Raw genomic sequence first — 15,319 nt, 5'->3', positions numbered from 1 at the left:
TCAATTTTGTGATTTTTATTTTGGAATTTTTTTTCCAAAACTGATATATTTCAGAAAAATAACAAAAAAATATTATATACTTACAAATTATGATTCAAAATATACAGTTTATAATCCAGCTTCTTAACCAAAACCAACCAAATTTACAGATTTTCGTAGAAACAAAAAATCGATTCAGCTAATCTCCGTAGAAATCCTTGCAAATATATAAATTACATTTAAAAAATGTGTTTTAGGTTCCTGCGATGATTGGCTATACTGATTTTTTGTTTTCTGCACATCAAAAGTAGTGATTTTAATCGCTTAGAATGCACAGTGGTAGGATTGAGTGGAAGGTTCCTTGAAATCGTAAGTTACCGGTAGCGCCATCTTTTATTTGGCAGCTTTGAACACTAACGGGTTAAAGTAAATGATAGATTGACTAACTGGAAGCAGAAAAGATAGACATTTTTCTTAACCTGTCTCTAATTTTGGTCTCCCAAAACATAAAAAACTGCAAATTTTTACGCAGACTATTTAAAATAAGCAAACATTTAAAATAACATAGTAGTAGACTTTGAATTTAAATATTTGATTTTAAATGCGATACTGATATGTTTGCTCAATGAGATGAAGTGATCCCTAAAAGGAATTGTTGCTAAAATCCACCCTCCGCACATTGCCACAAGTTGGTGCAAAGGGCACTAGGCTCGAAACTCGGTGAGCGGGCCTAATTTGCCAGAGTACTGGCGGCCGGCCGAGCTGATTATTTATTTAGAAATTAAAATGTGGGACGCGAGCTGCTGCATTATGGATGGAAACGACCTTTTTCCGAACCGATCAACCCGACGCTGGCTTTTTTCATCGCACTGCACCGACGTTGAACGGCTCTCGAGTGCATTCATATGACAGACGGGTTGCGCACTTTGAAATGCCGATGCCGGAGGACTCTGCCGTGCAATTTCATCTATTTGCCAACAGCTCACTGCAGGCGTTCGGTGTGTGCAAAATGCAAGTGCCGTCTCCTCAGGTGAAATCATTTGCGGGGCAGCTTTCACCGGCTTGCAACAGAGGGTTGTGCAAAACCTGGTCGTCAACAAAAGTAGAATCTTGAAAAGTTTGCATTCGCCTTTTTTGAAAATATTGAAGAAGAGAAGCAGGGAAGGAGCTCTAAATGAGCTTCGATATTTTATATTCGCCCTTTAGAACCAATTTTGTTTCTATAATGCTGAATTTAATTTGAAAGCACTTATCAAGATTGATGTGTTATTTGACTTCCCGGAAAATCCATCTGATTTCACTTCCAGAATAATATGGTATAGCTCATTACTTAAATTAATAACTAAGCTCTATAATTTCTCAACTGACTAACAGGCAAGATAGCTCCAAATTCACTACGAGGAAAAGATTTAAAGTTTTTGAATAAAAACACCAATGATAAAATTCCCTTAATTGGTCCTTGACTTGTACCATTGTACGCGAACTTATTCTCTGGAGTGTTGCACAAGTACGCTTTCCATGAAGGTATATAAAAGAGAGAACTAGAGAACTGATTTATAACAAAATGCTGTGCTACCAACCTTACAAGATTTACAAGCATATCAAAATATTTCAATTTGATAATAGAAAATGTACTTACAGTGTTCAAGACTGCCAATAGATAGCACCACCGTTAATTTAGAACTTTCAAATTTATCCATTGCAGTATATGGTAATTTTTAATTAAACTCTGCCGCATAAATTGCCATATTCATATAAATCATGCAAAGCAAACTACTAAACGTGGGTGAGAAATTTGTTCAAACATTTTTTAAGAACCGTTCACAATTCTTAAATTTGCAAGTTTGTTCCAAAAGGTGGTAACAGGTCTTGAGAGAAGTTTTCTGGGAACTTCCACGATTCATGCTGTGCATTATTGGCACAAAAAATGTCATTTGATGTTCTGGAAACCAGAATCAGTTCAGCCAATCGTGGTGGAAATAACGCAGCAAAGTTTTTCTTCATCTAAAAAATTTCCTTTTAGGTTTCTAACGTTATTGGCTGAACCAATTTTGGGTTTCAGCACATCGCGCAAAATTTTGTATTCCAAGAATGCACCACAGGGGGAATTCAATCTAAAACAAAAAATCACACTGGTAAAGTAAAAAAATTGTTAATTAATTATTGAACTATATGTTGGTAGGCTAAAAGGTCTTTCCCAACTGACAATAATCCAAATTAAAACTTAATAAGTTATTTTTTAATAAATTGTCAAGAAAATAGATATTATAAATCTGTCTAACCGTTACGAAGGAGTGTATGAATGAAAAAGTTCATCTATTCCTATTCAAAGCTTCAAATGACTTTTCTTCACAGCAACAATAAAATAAAATGGTAAGCTTTAAAACGAATACAACAATAAATTAAAATTTATCACAATCTATTGAGAATCAAACACTTTTTTCTTCGTGTACTATAAATAATTCTTCCATGTCAGCACGTCGTGAACGCGATCTTTCACAACCCTAGAAACTTTTGCAGCTAGGCGAGTGTATTGAATGTTGAAGAGCTCAAGCTCGCAGCAACTTAATGATTTCGCGATTGATCACGGGAAAGCATGTCGGCTTGTTGTTCGATTGTGCTGCATCTATTTCGGCTTGCGCAGCTGCTGGCGGCGCGCTGGTGGATGCAACGGTTTGATCGATGAGCTGCGAATGGGGCAAAGAAAGTTGTAATTCAAATTCAATTGGTGTTTCCTGCACAGTTTTATACCTCCTTTCGCAGCGCATGCAATTTTCTTCCCAACTGGGTCAGTTCTGTTGTAAATGGAAACGTCAAACGGCTGAGAAGTGTAATGGCATTGCTTTTCACGATCTGCCCGTAAACTGGCCGTGGGAATGTCTTGTTTGCATTGCCAATTGCCAATTTAATAATGTAACATGTCAAAGACTTGGCGTTTATAACCATGTGCACTGCTGTTAAACCTTTTAATATGTATGGCAGAGAGCAGTCTCACAGTCTCGCAGTCCCATCATTTTCTTTTTCTGTAAAAGAGCTTTCAATAAAACGGTGGTTCAAATTTACTTTCAGGCAATTAGAGGAATATGATTGACATCTCTTTAATTAGTTTTTCCATTGACTGCTGTGAGAGTGAAAATAATAATTAAAGTGTTCCACGAAATTTTCCAAATTATTTTAGATTTAATTTAGTCCGGTGCTCAGGAATTTACAGTATACACGAAATTAAAAAAAAAATAATTGCTTTTTAAATTTCTAAATGATGGGTTTTCAAAATTTATAATATATTAAATAATTTAATTGAAATAAACTATTGCTGCGGCACTTTTTGCTGAGGTAATTGCTTTCAATTGTGTTATTTATTCCAATATTTACTTTATCTTCGATATCAATACAAACTAGAGCAAGAACAGTTGTTGAAATGAAAACAAATTATTGCAGAAATATTGGAGTGACACATTTGTAAATATCAGACATATTTTGATTTTTGAAAATTGGCTAAAAATCTGTACTTCTTCAGAAAGATCCTTCTAGTTTATTCCTTTTTTATACACAGCTGCGATGCTTTCCATTTAATTAAATTCCGCAGGGCAGGGGAAAAAAGAGCTCCAATATATTTTATAATTAATTTGTCCCTCCGTTTTGTTCTCTTCTAAAAAAAAGTGGCGGTGAAAAGAAAAAGGCTACCGACTCGGCCGCACGTCATCTCATTGCGCGAAACACGGCACCAGTGCCCTTGCTTGCCGAGAATTATTTTCAAAATTAGCTCCTGGGGCGAGCGAGAGCAAGCTAAATGAGTCGGCAGCAGCAATAATTAATTTTATGCAACCCGCAAGTCGGGCCTGTTTCTCGGGCGGCATAACTAGCTCCGCCGCAGGCGTTCGCACCGTGCGGGCGGGCGAGCTCACGTCAGAAAGCGTGGGTCGGCGGCGGCGGCGAGACCAGCTCAGCGAATTCAGAGCGACAAAATCGACGCCAAATGGACCGCGGTGGCAAAGGGCGGCCAATCACCGGGCCGAGACGGGAACCTGCCAGAGGAGAGCACCTTTTCAGATTTAAATTAAGTCGGCGAGTGGTGCAAAATGCCGCGGGCTGTTTCGGCGTCAGCAAAAAGCGCCGGCCGAGATGGAGATAGAGCTGGAACTGCTGAGAGAGGAAATGTATGGAGATTGTCATCGCGCGCGTCACCAGACGGATTGAAGTAAAGCAATAATAATCATTTACTCTGCTCGGGGAGCTTTTTATTCTGCTGGGGAATAAAGGGCCGCCGTCTTTTGTCTTCAGTCAACGACAATAGAACAAAGCATTGACTCTCACAGTTCAAAGAGATATCTCGGTTTAATGGATATTGATTTTTATTGCATTACCCTTTTTCAAGATAAATAAAATGGAAAATTTGCATTTGATTATTTTATGGCTGCACATGGCAAAAATATACTCTTTATCGTACCAAGAAATAAGAACAAAAAATAACCCTTTTTCCTTTAAAATGTACCTTAATATTCTCTGTGGAATTAAATTAATAAATTAAAAATACTTTCATAATTTTTCGTTGCCAAAGAGATTGATTAATTTTTAATATTAAAAGAGTCCTAGAAATTAATATAAGTGTAGTAAAGAAATTCAAGATAGAAAGGCTGACCAATTTGTATCATCTAGAAATCAGCGGGGTCCAGATTCGTGCGACGCGCAGATATGGCGTCTGGTGGAGTATGGCGCGAAAAAACGGTCACGTGAAAATGCGCGAAAAGAACCGAGTTTTGGTCAATATTGTGACATAATTTGCATTACTTGTACTAATTGTGTCTTTTGGATCGTAAAAACAAACTCTTGACACTCGCAAGGAAATCCAAAGAGAGCTTTTTGCTTCCCACATTCAGACGCCATCTTGGATCTGCGCAGTGCGAATCAATTTTTTCGCACTTCGGGCCCCCGCTGATTAAAGAAGCAGATATTTCTCTCTTTAATTTCGCTTTACGCAAATTGACGTATATTAAGGGCTCGTTAATCTATCCCAATGAACTGTAGTTCTGGCGGAATTAAATAGAAATTTCAGAGTATACATTTTCCATTTCTGACAATGGAAGGTGACCCATCGAACGCCTCCTTTTCTATCACCAGCAGTTTTCCTTTCTTCTCTTCCAGCCAGCAGTTGTCGTCAGTGTAATTTTATTTCTACTTGCGATCTCAAAGCAGCACATGCGGCTGCCATTTTTCCCTCCGCTGGCACGCATTACGTTACTTATCACGTACGATTCGGCTCCCTTTTCACCCCTTTCGCGCAGGTGAGAGCAGCCAACGTTCGTACCTAAACGAACGGCCGAAGAAGGTTTTTGCTGTCTGTTCGCGTGCCGCGACAGTGGCGGAACCTGCCGCTCGCCGCCATGCAGTTCGCTGGAGCAGAAAACTGGAAAGCCTGCCTGCGCCAATGGGGAAGTGCTAATCAGAGTGGAAACACACAACACACGGACAATCGCGAACAAGGAGAATCGACGCAACGCACCGGCTTTCAAATTTGCGAAATGTGTAATTTGCCTCGTGAAATTGGATGTCCGGCTCCGGTTATGTGCTTTTCGCTCCAACAGTTACGCGGCATCAAACTTGTATGCTCTGTGATACGGAATTTTAAAATGGAATTGGTTTGCTTTAAATAATACACGTGAAAACGGATAAAATTGTATCCGTGTTGGGGTAAAACCCTGACAATATTCACGTTTTCCTAGGGACGATGTGAGAAATTGATAGTCAATAATGTCCTCCAGGCCGGATGCGTTTATTGGATTTAATTTCCTGGGCCAAATTTAATTATCATAATACCGTGGCACAAGTCGCATTTTTGTTGTGCCTTTATTTGACGAAATTTGAGGTTTTTAATCATTCAAGCTTCATACAAGTTTTAGGTCCAGGATGAGAAATTCGGCTATAATTCAACTCTGCGACGTGTAAAAGTTCAACAATTTTATTCCTCAATTGGTCAAATGTTTTTTGAACAGGGTTTGCATAAACCCGAATTTTTCCGGAAAAAACCCACTGCATTCCAAAAAACTGTTCTTTTGCGGGGTTTTCTGCAATTTCGTAACACATGCATTAATGTTTACTGAAAATCAAAATTTCTCATGATGGATGACCAAAAATAGGGATTTTTGCAAATCAGTAAAAATGGCACTGGTTTCACCAAAAGACCGAACATTCTAACACAAATCGTAATTTTCCGAAATTCCTGCCTTTTTGGCGCGAAATACTATCTTTTCGGGGTTAAATTCTTAAAAATGCGGGAAAACTCAAAACTGTTCGGTTTCCCAGCTGATTTTTTTGCGCAAGAAACCAGTGGTGCATTTTGGCGCTTTGCAAATATGGGTAACCGTTTTTGAAAAATTAAAGTAGCAGTTTTTAATAATTTCCCGCTTGATTTCTATTCCTCTCGTTGCGATCTATTCAAAGATGGGTAAATTATGAGGTAAATTTACCTACTTGCGAAATAAATCGTGATTTTCAATAAGGAGACAAGTGACACGTTCAAACTTGGAACAAATTTTTTCATAAATATAAACGGTAACCTGAGACAATTTCCGCTCTTTCCAAAATTTTAGAGAGTATTTTAGGTAGTGATGATTTTTACAATTTTTTCGGAACAGATTTATCTCTAATAAAATATTTTTGATAGATTCCAATGAAGGCAAATGCAAACAATTTGTTATCATAATTTAAATTTGAGACTAAATGCTGCTTCCTCGATCGGTATCAATATATCAAGCGCTGCATATTTTTCGTATTTCTATACAGATATATCCTGCTATGAAAAAATTAAAAATAGAACATCCTTCCTCTCAAATGTACAGTAGCGGGAATGAATGTGAAATCGGGATAATATAGACAAGCTTGCAATTATTTGCCTTTGGCATCTGTTGTTGACTTACGCAAGAAGCCAATTTCCAAACGAATTAATATAAAATGCCTCTGATAATGACCAAACAGAAAGTGTGTTTGATCTCCACTCCTGTCACGGGATCGACCATGAAATGCAAACAGACTCCAATTAACTTGATTTCCACCATGCTAATAACAGGTCCTCTCTTATTTCGGCGGTTCTTTTTCCTCGGCCGTCGGTTGGGCACAGTAGCACACACGCGCGCGCGGGCAGGCTTCCAGCTCGGAAAATCCGCAAAGAAGCCCGAATAAAGCGAGGTCCCTCGGGGGATCATTATATGGAGCAATTAGTTGAGCGACGAAAATTATGATTTATCTCTTGCAAACAAGCACCCAGGTAAAAAGCTGGCAGCCCAGCCACACAGCCCGGCGTGTGTATGTGCGGCAGCATGGCTGGTGTATATTTGCAACAGCGCGATACCGACAAAAAGCAAGCAACATTATTGACTTGTCTCTCTGCGATACACCCACACCGGCGAATAATGATCACGGACTCGCGCAATAGCCGGCCTTAATGCAAGGGGAACACCTGGGAATAGCGTTGAAAAATCGTCCGACCAAGAATGGATTGGATGGATTTTCAAAGTATATATATTTTTCATCCTATAATGTATCATTCTTGCTTCCTATTTTCAGGGGCAGAAATGTAACACAACATTTTGAAATCACTGAAAAGAGTAAAACTCATCAAACTAGTCAGTTGGAATTTTTGTATGACCTCTTAAATTTTTTTATCAAGTTTGATGTTACAAAACATTAAATTTTCTGTCTCTTGAGGGCATATTTGATAGTAAAATTTAAATACAAAAATTACTGAGTTTAGACAGAGGCCTCTCGACCTCTAAAATTTGATGTTTTTAGAGATTTTTAGTGTAGAGTTCGAGATTTTTATTTTATATTGCATCGCATCTCGATAAAAAACTTTGTGCACCCGAATCTCGGATTGTAGTGGTCCTATTTACAAAAAATACGCACCGTTTGACTCGTATTGTGGTGAACTAAGTAACTCAGTTGGTTTGAAGAAGACAATCACTCATTAACGTCATGCTAAGGCGTTGAATTGGACGAAAAATTCTAAATTTCACGCTATTGAGGGGGTTAAAAGAGAGTTGGTGGATCTCAAACCCCTTTAGTGCACTTAGGGACGTCGAGAGGAGTCTAATGGTATGTAGTTTTTGAAATTCGGATGATAAGAAGTCGAGATTTTGTCCATCGTCGTTTTTTACCAACCTCGAAAAACAAAGGTTTTCGAAGTTTCCATTTTTTATTTAAAAAAATTAGGAAAAAACTCCATTCCAAATTTTAAAGTTTTGAACTTAATTTTATGCGCTCTACAAATAGGCTATGAAAAAAATAAAAATTTAGATAAATTCATTTTCAAATTTGAGTTTAAAATCAAAAAATCATTTCTTATGACCTTGGCCTTTGACCTACCACTTTGAGGTCACACAAAAGTTGTTTGGCTTGTTGAGACGAGTTAAATCGTTTTTTAATTTTTGTTTTAGGACAACCCTGAGCAAAGTTGCAAAGTACTCAGAATTCCCAGATTTTGACATTTGAACGCCCGCAAAACCCGCAAAAGTTGGAAAGTCGCAATTTTCTCAACTGTTTTGTCGGTAAATTGGGGCAAAGTTTACGCAAAAAAACTTTCATCAAAATCCATCAACCCCTGGACAACAATTTGTTGTTTTCAGAGATTTTGCTCATATACACTTTCAAATGAAAGGGAAAAATTTGGCAAACTTTGAACTTTACTTGCGTCTCGCGATGGGGCCATAACCAATTGACGCCCCTAATGCTGTATAAACATTGCAAATTCGAGTCAACATAATTTCACTATTTAATGTCAAGTGGTAGAGCACGCAAGTTGAAATGCGGTGGCGTTATAATTGATGTTGACTGCCAGTCCGATTCCTGCAGACGGAATCTTGAGCCGGTGAGTGGATATGCAAATAATAAATGATCTGCATTCAATAGGCGAGCCAGCATGAGGTTGGATCAATAGTGACGAAATATCCCATCCGAGCGCGCGAGGAGAGGGCGAGCGTGCCATCAATCTGCCCGAGCAAATATTAGGCAAGTAAACACGGTGAAAACAGGATTGTATTTAAGTATGAACGAGTGGCTGACGTCTCGCTTGAAAAAATTATCTCGTCATCTTGGAAACTTAGGTTTGCTTTTTCCGTCGACTGACAACTAGCCCGAGGCACGTTTCCCAGAGCTACTGAACACACAACAACTCTTTCCATGAGCTGGTTTGTGAAATGCATTTTCAAGAGATAAGCGGCGGCCTGCTAAAGAGGTTGCTCTCCCATGCTAAACACGGCCGCGGGCATACTTAGTTATTTATAATTTTTTCTAACGGAACAATGCTGTCAGCGAACAATTTTCCGGCTTTTTTAATTAAACTATAGGGATGAAATTTGCAAATTTTCAATGAGGAGGATAAAATCTTTATCAATCAGAATTGGAAGTGATATTTGATTGTTTTCGTTGCATGACAACCGAAAAATTCGTGAATAAAAAATTGGCGGGATGAATTGTCAGTAAAATCAACGATACAAAGGGAGAAGTATTTGAAATAATTTGAATGATCTAAAAATGAGTTCAAAATGACAGCTTTTCTGACGTAAAATTTTGCATAAACCTGAATAATGTATTGCTCTTGGTGATTTTGCAAAGCTTAAATTACGTTGCTTTAAAGTATTTAGCGAGTATGATTATTGCAAGAAATACCAACACATTAAATTAATATAAACTATCAGACCGTTTTCAATCGTTGTAATCCTACTGATTGTATTTATCTTTTTTATTTTGCCAAAAAACTGCTGTGTAAAAGTGTGATTTTTTAAAAACACTTCTTTCTTTTTGTAAATTTTTCATGATGAATTAAGGAAAAATTGATATTAAAAATTATTAAATTTACTCAATAAAAACTCTCCGTAAAATTAATTTTTATTGCAAAATTATTGTCAATTTAAAAATATATATATTAAAATAGGCTAAAACTAAAATTAATAACACATTATATCTTTTATCATACAGCTCCATTCAAAAATTTTCAATCAAAACCATTTTTCTTGAGACTAAAACCTCCCCCATGCTGCAAAAATTGTTTCGCAACCGCAACAATCAATGAAGATCCTTCGAAAAGAGAAAAAAGAGCTCCTTTTTTTTAATAACTAGCTCCCTCTCTCCTTTTGAAGCAGCTCGGGTCACAAGTTGTGATTGCTTTCGCAACCCCCTGATTATAAATTCCATAAAAGAGCTGGTTTTGTTCTCGGGCAGCGTGTGTTCGAGGAGCCAGAGGGCGGACCAAGTTAAAACAAACACGCCGCTGGATATCACGGCTGCAGCGAGAGAACGTTGTTAATCAAGGAGTGACCACTAAGTCTGGCGGTGCAGGTAGAACAGCAGCCGCCGCCGCCGCCGCAAACTTTGAGGTTCGCCTGAGCATCGACAGCAGAGATTTCTCTTCTCGCTCGAGATTTATCATCCAAGTGGATGGCTTTTGTTTGTATTGGAAATAGTTGCAGCCACTCTGAAGACGTGCTTCCTCCTCCTCCTTGCCTTTGCTTTCTGCTTTCTGCCCTCGTGCAGCCAGAGCAGAGATGGATGGGCGGGCGAGACGAGCCAGCCGCATAATCAGCGACTGCGTAATTAAATGGACTGCGGCAGGCGCCGGTGAATGAAATTTATGAGCGCGAATTTCCACTTTCAGCTGCGATAGGCAACCTGTTGTGGCGAAAATCTGGAATGCTGCCACGATGCGTTAGTTATATATAAAATAGCTGACCGCGAAACTCGGGAAGCGCCAGATTGGATTTTTTGAAAGTTTCCTGCTCAATATTTTTTCGTTTTGCATTAGTTTGCAAAAGATTTCTAACTCTAAATGGTGTCTAAGGTGAGAGCAAAATTATATTATTCTTGAATATCATTCAGTGAACGTACAGTAAAAAAAGGATCGTCTTAATAAAATTTAGGGAAAAAGTAAAATTGAAATCAGCCCCAATGGCTAATAGCAAGGGGAGATAAAATTAAAATAATTTCTGGTAATTCATGGTAAATATTTCTGATCTTTTAAAACACGATAAAACACGTCATTCCAATTTTCAGTTACTAATTCAAATTTGAATAATTGATGACTAATTACAGTGCTTTGCAAAACAGAACTAACATGGTGTATGATTTGATGGTATGCTCTCGTTGCTAATTAAGTAAATATTTTACGTTTGCCTGACTGAAGAGCAGAGTGAAACGAGCACGAGAGAACTACTCCGCAGTTAACCGTGCGATTTCAACTCGCTAATCAAACGGGCATAAATAATATTCAATAATTCATGGCATTCGGCGATGATTCATTCAAATTAGATCAAGCCCGCCTTGCTGCTGAGCTGCTGGCAATGAACGCCAATTTCAGCTTTGTGATAAATGGACGCCACAAATGTTGACAGATATTGCGATGGTTTTATTTATTGAAAAACGGTGCGTGCTGAATCAAAGCTGAATTTATCTGTAGCTGTGTTTTCTCCGATTTCGATTGTTTAAATTTTAAAGAGGAATGATAGAAAAATGGTATTGCATGTTATATGAAAAACTCAACTTGCGCAATATTTCACCAAAATTTGCAAAACTTGGCTACATTTTTTAAGGTTGATTTTAGATTTTTCTCATCAAGATCTGTCCAATGGTGTGGGCCACTTTTTGGGGAAACTCTTTGTCGTGAAATAAGGTAAGATTTTGAGAAGGGAAACAACTCTCGCCATTTGAATAATCTTTTTCAGCTACATTCTTAAAAAATTTAAACTGTCATCCAGTTCAAATTTAGGCTTAAAATCGATCCTAAATTATTAATTTATGCATTGGCAACAAGGCTTTTCCGAATCAGTATCAATATTATGCTCCTATAAAATTTTTAATTAAAAGGCGGACAATTGACAAAAAGACTCGATAAAATTTCCGTTAGTTATTGCTCTATTCGCTACAATTGTGTATATGAAAATTGGGAAATAATGTTTATTTTACAAATTGGTATATTTCATCTCTATTATTTTTCCTCCAACAAAAATCGTGAGTTCATGAGGAAACAAACCGTTTTCCAATTTAACTTTTTCATTTAGTGGTTTACATGAATAGCCCAAAAATTTAGTAAAAGGCATAATTACCATAAACCCCATAAATAAACTCTCGAGGATTTTTCACAAATATTCGTTTTGATATTGGTCAGGTCAGGGCTCTATTTTTTTTCAAATCAACATTTACTAAAAATAGAAATTCTACTTGTTTCGTAAATTTTTGCAAATAATGATTGGTACTTTCAGGTCTTAAAGAAATATTTAACAAATTTTGAGGCGTAAATGCTGCAGTCTGATTGTTAATTCTAATTTAAATGGGCCAGTTTATACTGTGTGAGAAAACGGAAATGGTTCTTGATCAAGTTATCTCAGCAGGCAGATCTACAATACACTCTGGAGCCGCACTGAATCATTTCAATACATACTGCTTCTTGTTGATCTAGCAGATTCGCAACCTGACCGCAGAGAGTGCATCGAAGAGGACAATAGAGCGATACGTTACATCAGAGGCTGCTTATTCAAACCTGCACTCGAACTCGTGCCGACGTTTACATAAATACGTGCACACACGAGCAAGCAAGCATTGTGGCGCAAACGCTAGCTAACTTAATGCACGCCGTATGTGTGTTGGCGAACGAGGCCCCCGGTGAATGGGCGGCTGGAAGCAAAGCCACGGATTGTATCTTTCTGCTCTTTAGTCAACACAGCCGTCGTCTGCCGCATTCATATTGCAAAGATCAATTACACGCCCGTGAATTATTAATTGCGGCGGCAGGATTTACGACACAAATTAACAGCAGGCTGAGATGAGGAGCGAGCGAGAGGGTTGCTTGGCGCAACTTCATAAGTATTTACCGCCGTAAACAGCTTGCAAAAAGTCTCTCTCTCTCTCTCTGGCTCGCTCTCTCTTCGCTCCGCTACGCAAACAAAATACTTGTTTGCTCTCTCGAGCCTCTCCAGCGTAAAAAGAGATCCAATTGTTTTGACACAAACGCGCGCGCACTTGCCGACCTGAATGCTTTGAATGCGTGAGAAACCGCCCTTTCGCATCCGCATGCAAAATTTAAATCGTGTGTGCGTCTCGGCGTCTCTCGTGGTCGTTGGTTTTGTTTCAATTTGAGCCGGTGAATGGCACGAGGGCCGCAGGGGTCGGCGTCAATGTCCTCTCCCTGGCGTTGCGGCTGCCCTTCCTTTTTTTTCCTCCGAAGAGGCGGGATTTTCTCTTCTGCAAATGTTTGCTTTCGCGTTTCGATTCCATCTATACAAGGGGATGAATTTGTTGTGTAAGATTTGTTGGGCAAATACGCCAATGGCAAGAAAAATCGATTCGCCATTGACCGAATATGAATGGAACTTGCGTCTGGCTTGTTTGATGTTCATGCGTATAGGGTTGGGATTTTAAGACGATTTTCCCAGAGAAAATTCATCTACCGATTTTATTCGACAGCGATATTAGGGAATTTCAATCGCGGAACTGTTTCGGTTCCATTTTGGATCCGGTGTTGGAACTAATTTTTTGGTTATTATTTTTTTGGGTTTCTTTTTCGACAGTAAATTAAATTTACAATATGACCCATTGTCAGCTCTGCGAGGGATATACATAAAATGAAAAGACATTTTTTCCCTCTCAAAATTTCACTGATCTATTCTGGGGAAAATCCTCGCGGAGCTGAGCCATTTTGTAAACATTATTTAAAAAATTGCCTGCATGTTTGCTCCTTTCTTTTTTAATATTTTAATTGAGTTGGCGTTTTTCCTATTCATATAGCATTAGTGGTTAGATGCGCGTTGAAATTGGTTCCCGCAGTTCAGATCCAGGATGAGGTCGAAATGTAGAACAAATTTAGCTCTTCTTTCCGTAAGAGTGAAACGAGAGTGTGTTTTTCAGATCCGATCAGCGTAATTAATTCATGTAAGGCCAATTTAACCAATGATTTCTGGAACTTAAAGGTTGCAAAAAGCAACTCATTTTTCTATTAAAGCCAAGAAATTCCATTTTAATAGCAAATTCTAAATTTACGTGTACTATTTTAAGGTGTTTTTCATGCCACCAAACGCTTTTTGTCAATTTTAAGGGTGGCTCAATCTCAATAGTCTAACAATTGCGTGATTCGTGCTCATTTGTATCAAGAAAGACATGAACGAAAGTCTAAAATTCCCAACCCTATTCATGTCTATTATGTCTATATAGAAATTGGTTGGTTTGTTGAAAATTGAAGCTGAGTAAAATTCCGGCCGAGATGTGGCCGATGTTGCATGAAATTAGTCACCAAACAATTACCCCATTCAATGAGCACGATCGCATTATATAGAGCGACGCGTCAACCAGCATGCACCGGCAATAATGAAAGGGGGAGATTATTAATATAGATAATCCTCGCGCACTCGGCAAATATTAGTAGTGGATAGAAGTAGAGAGGATGGGCTGATGCAAATCGGAATTTGAGCACCAACAGACCAGTTTAATGAAGGCGTCGAGGGAAGTGATAGACGCGTAGCCGGTTTAATTCGGTTATCGAGCCTTTATTGAATATAAATTGGTAATGAAACGGGCTCCTCGGTACTCCTTCGCGCCCCTTTCAGGTGTGATAATGGCAAAAGTAATGAGAAACATTTAACGTTTTTATGATACGTGACTTCGTGCCGGCGAATCAGGGAAATATAGCCGGGCGTCACGAGCAAGAGTGCTTTTCAATTACCGTGAATTAATATTGACCTAGCTGTTTGGAAGCGCATATTTAAATGAGTCGCTGTGAGCACGCCTCAGCAATGAGTGCATTTGCCATTGAGAGGTGTGAAATGAGAAATCAGCCGGCCTGGTGCCATAATTGATTTTTCCAGCCACCGCGCTCGGCCCAATCAATATGCACACACACACACACACACTCACTCGGCACCGATTTAATTAAAATTCCATCCGCAGCATTTTTCCACAATGCGGCTGGAGCTAAATAAACTTATCGCCGTGAAATAGATTTGGGTAGAAACGAATATAATCGAGAGCTGTGAGCGAGCGAGTTTTGTCTGCCTGAATAAATTTTATGAGACATAATTCACGGACGCCGGCCAATCCGAGGCCGAACGCTTAACTCTACTTTAAAGGGTTGTTATCGGAGCCAACACTTGAGCTTGCATGAGGCACGAACGCCGCCGCCGCAGCGTGTTTTCCTCTGACCGCTGCTACTGCCGTTTAATGTTTCTCTCGCCGGCTCTCTTTCCTTCTCCAACAGGGGGAATTTCATTATGCAAATCAATTAACACTTGGAAAAGTAGTACAATGGAGTCGGCCGGGAAAAAGAGCGTGCTCGGCTGTCGGGCGGAGGGCGTTAGCGGTAATTGAT

Source organism: Cloeon dipterum, chromosome 3, assembly GCF_949628265.1.
Source record: "Cloeon dipterum chromosome 3, ieCloDipt1.1, whole genome shotgun sequence".
NCBI classification, from domain to species: Eukaryota; Metazoa; Arthropoda; class Insecta; order Ephemeroptera; family Baetidae; genus Cloeon; species Cloeon dipterum.
The sequence above is the reverse complement of the archived record's forward strand: the minus strand, read 5'-3'. Positions refer to the sequence as shown.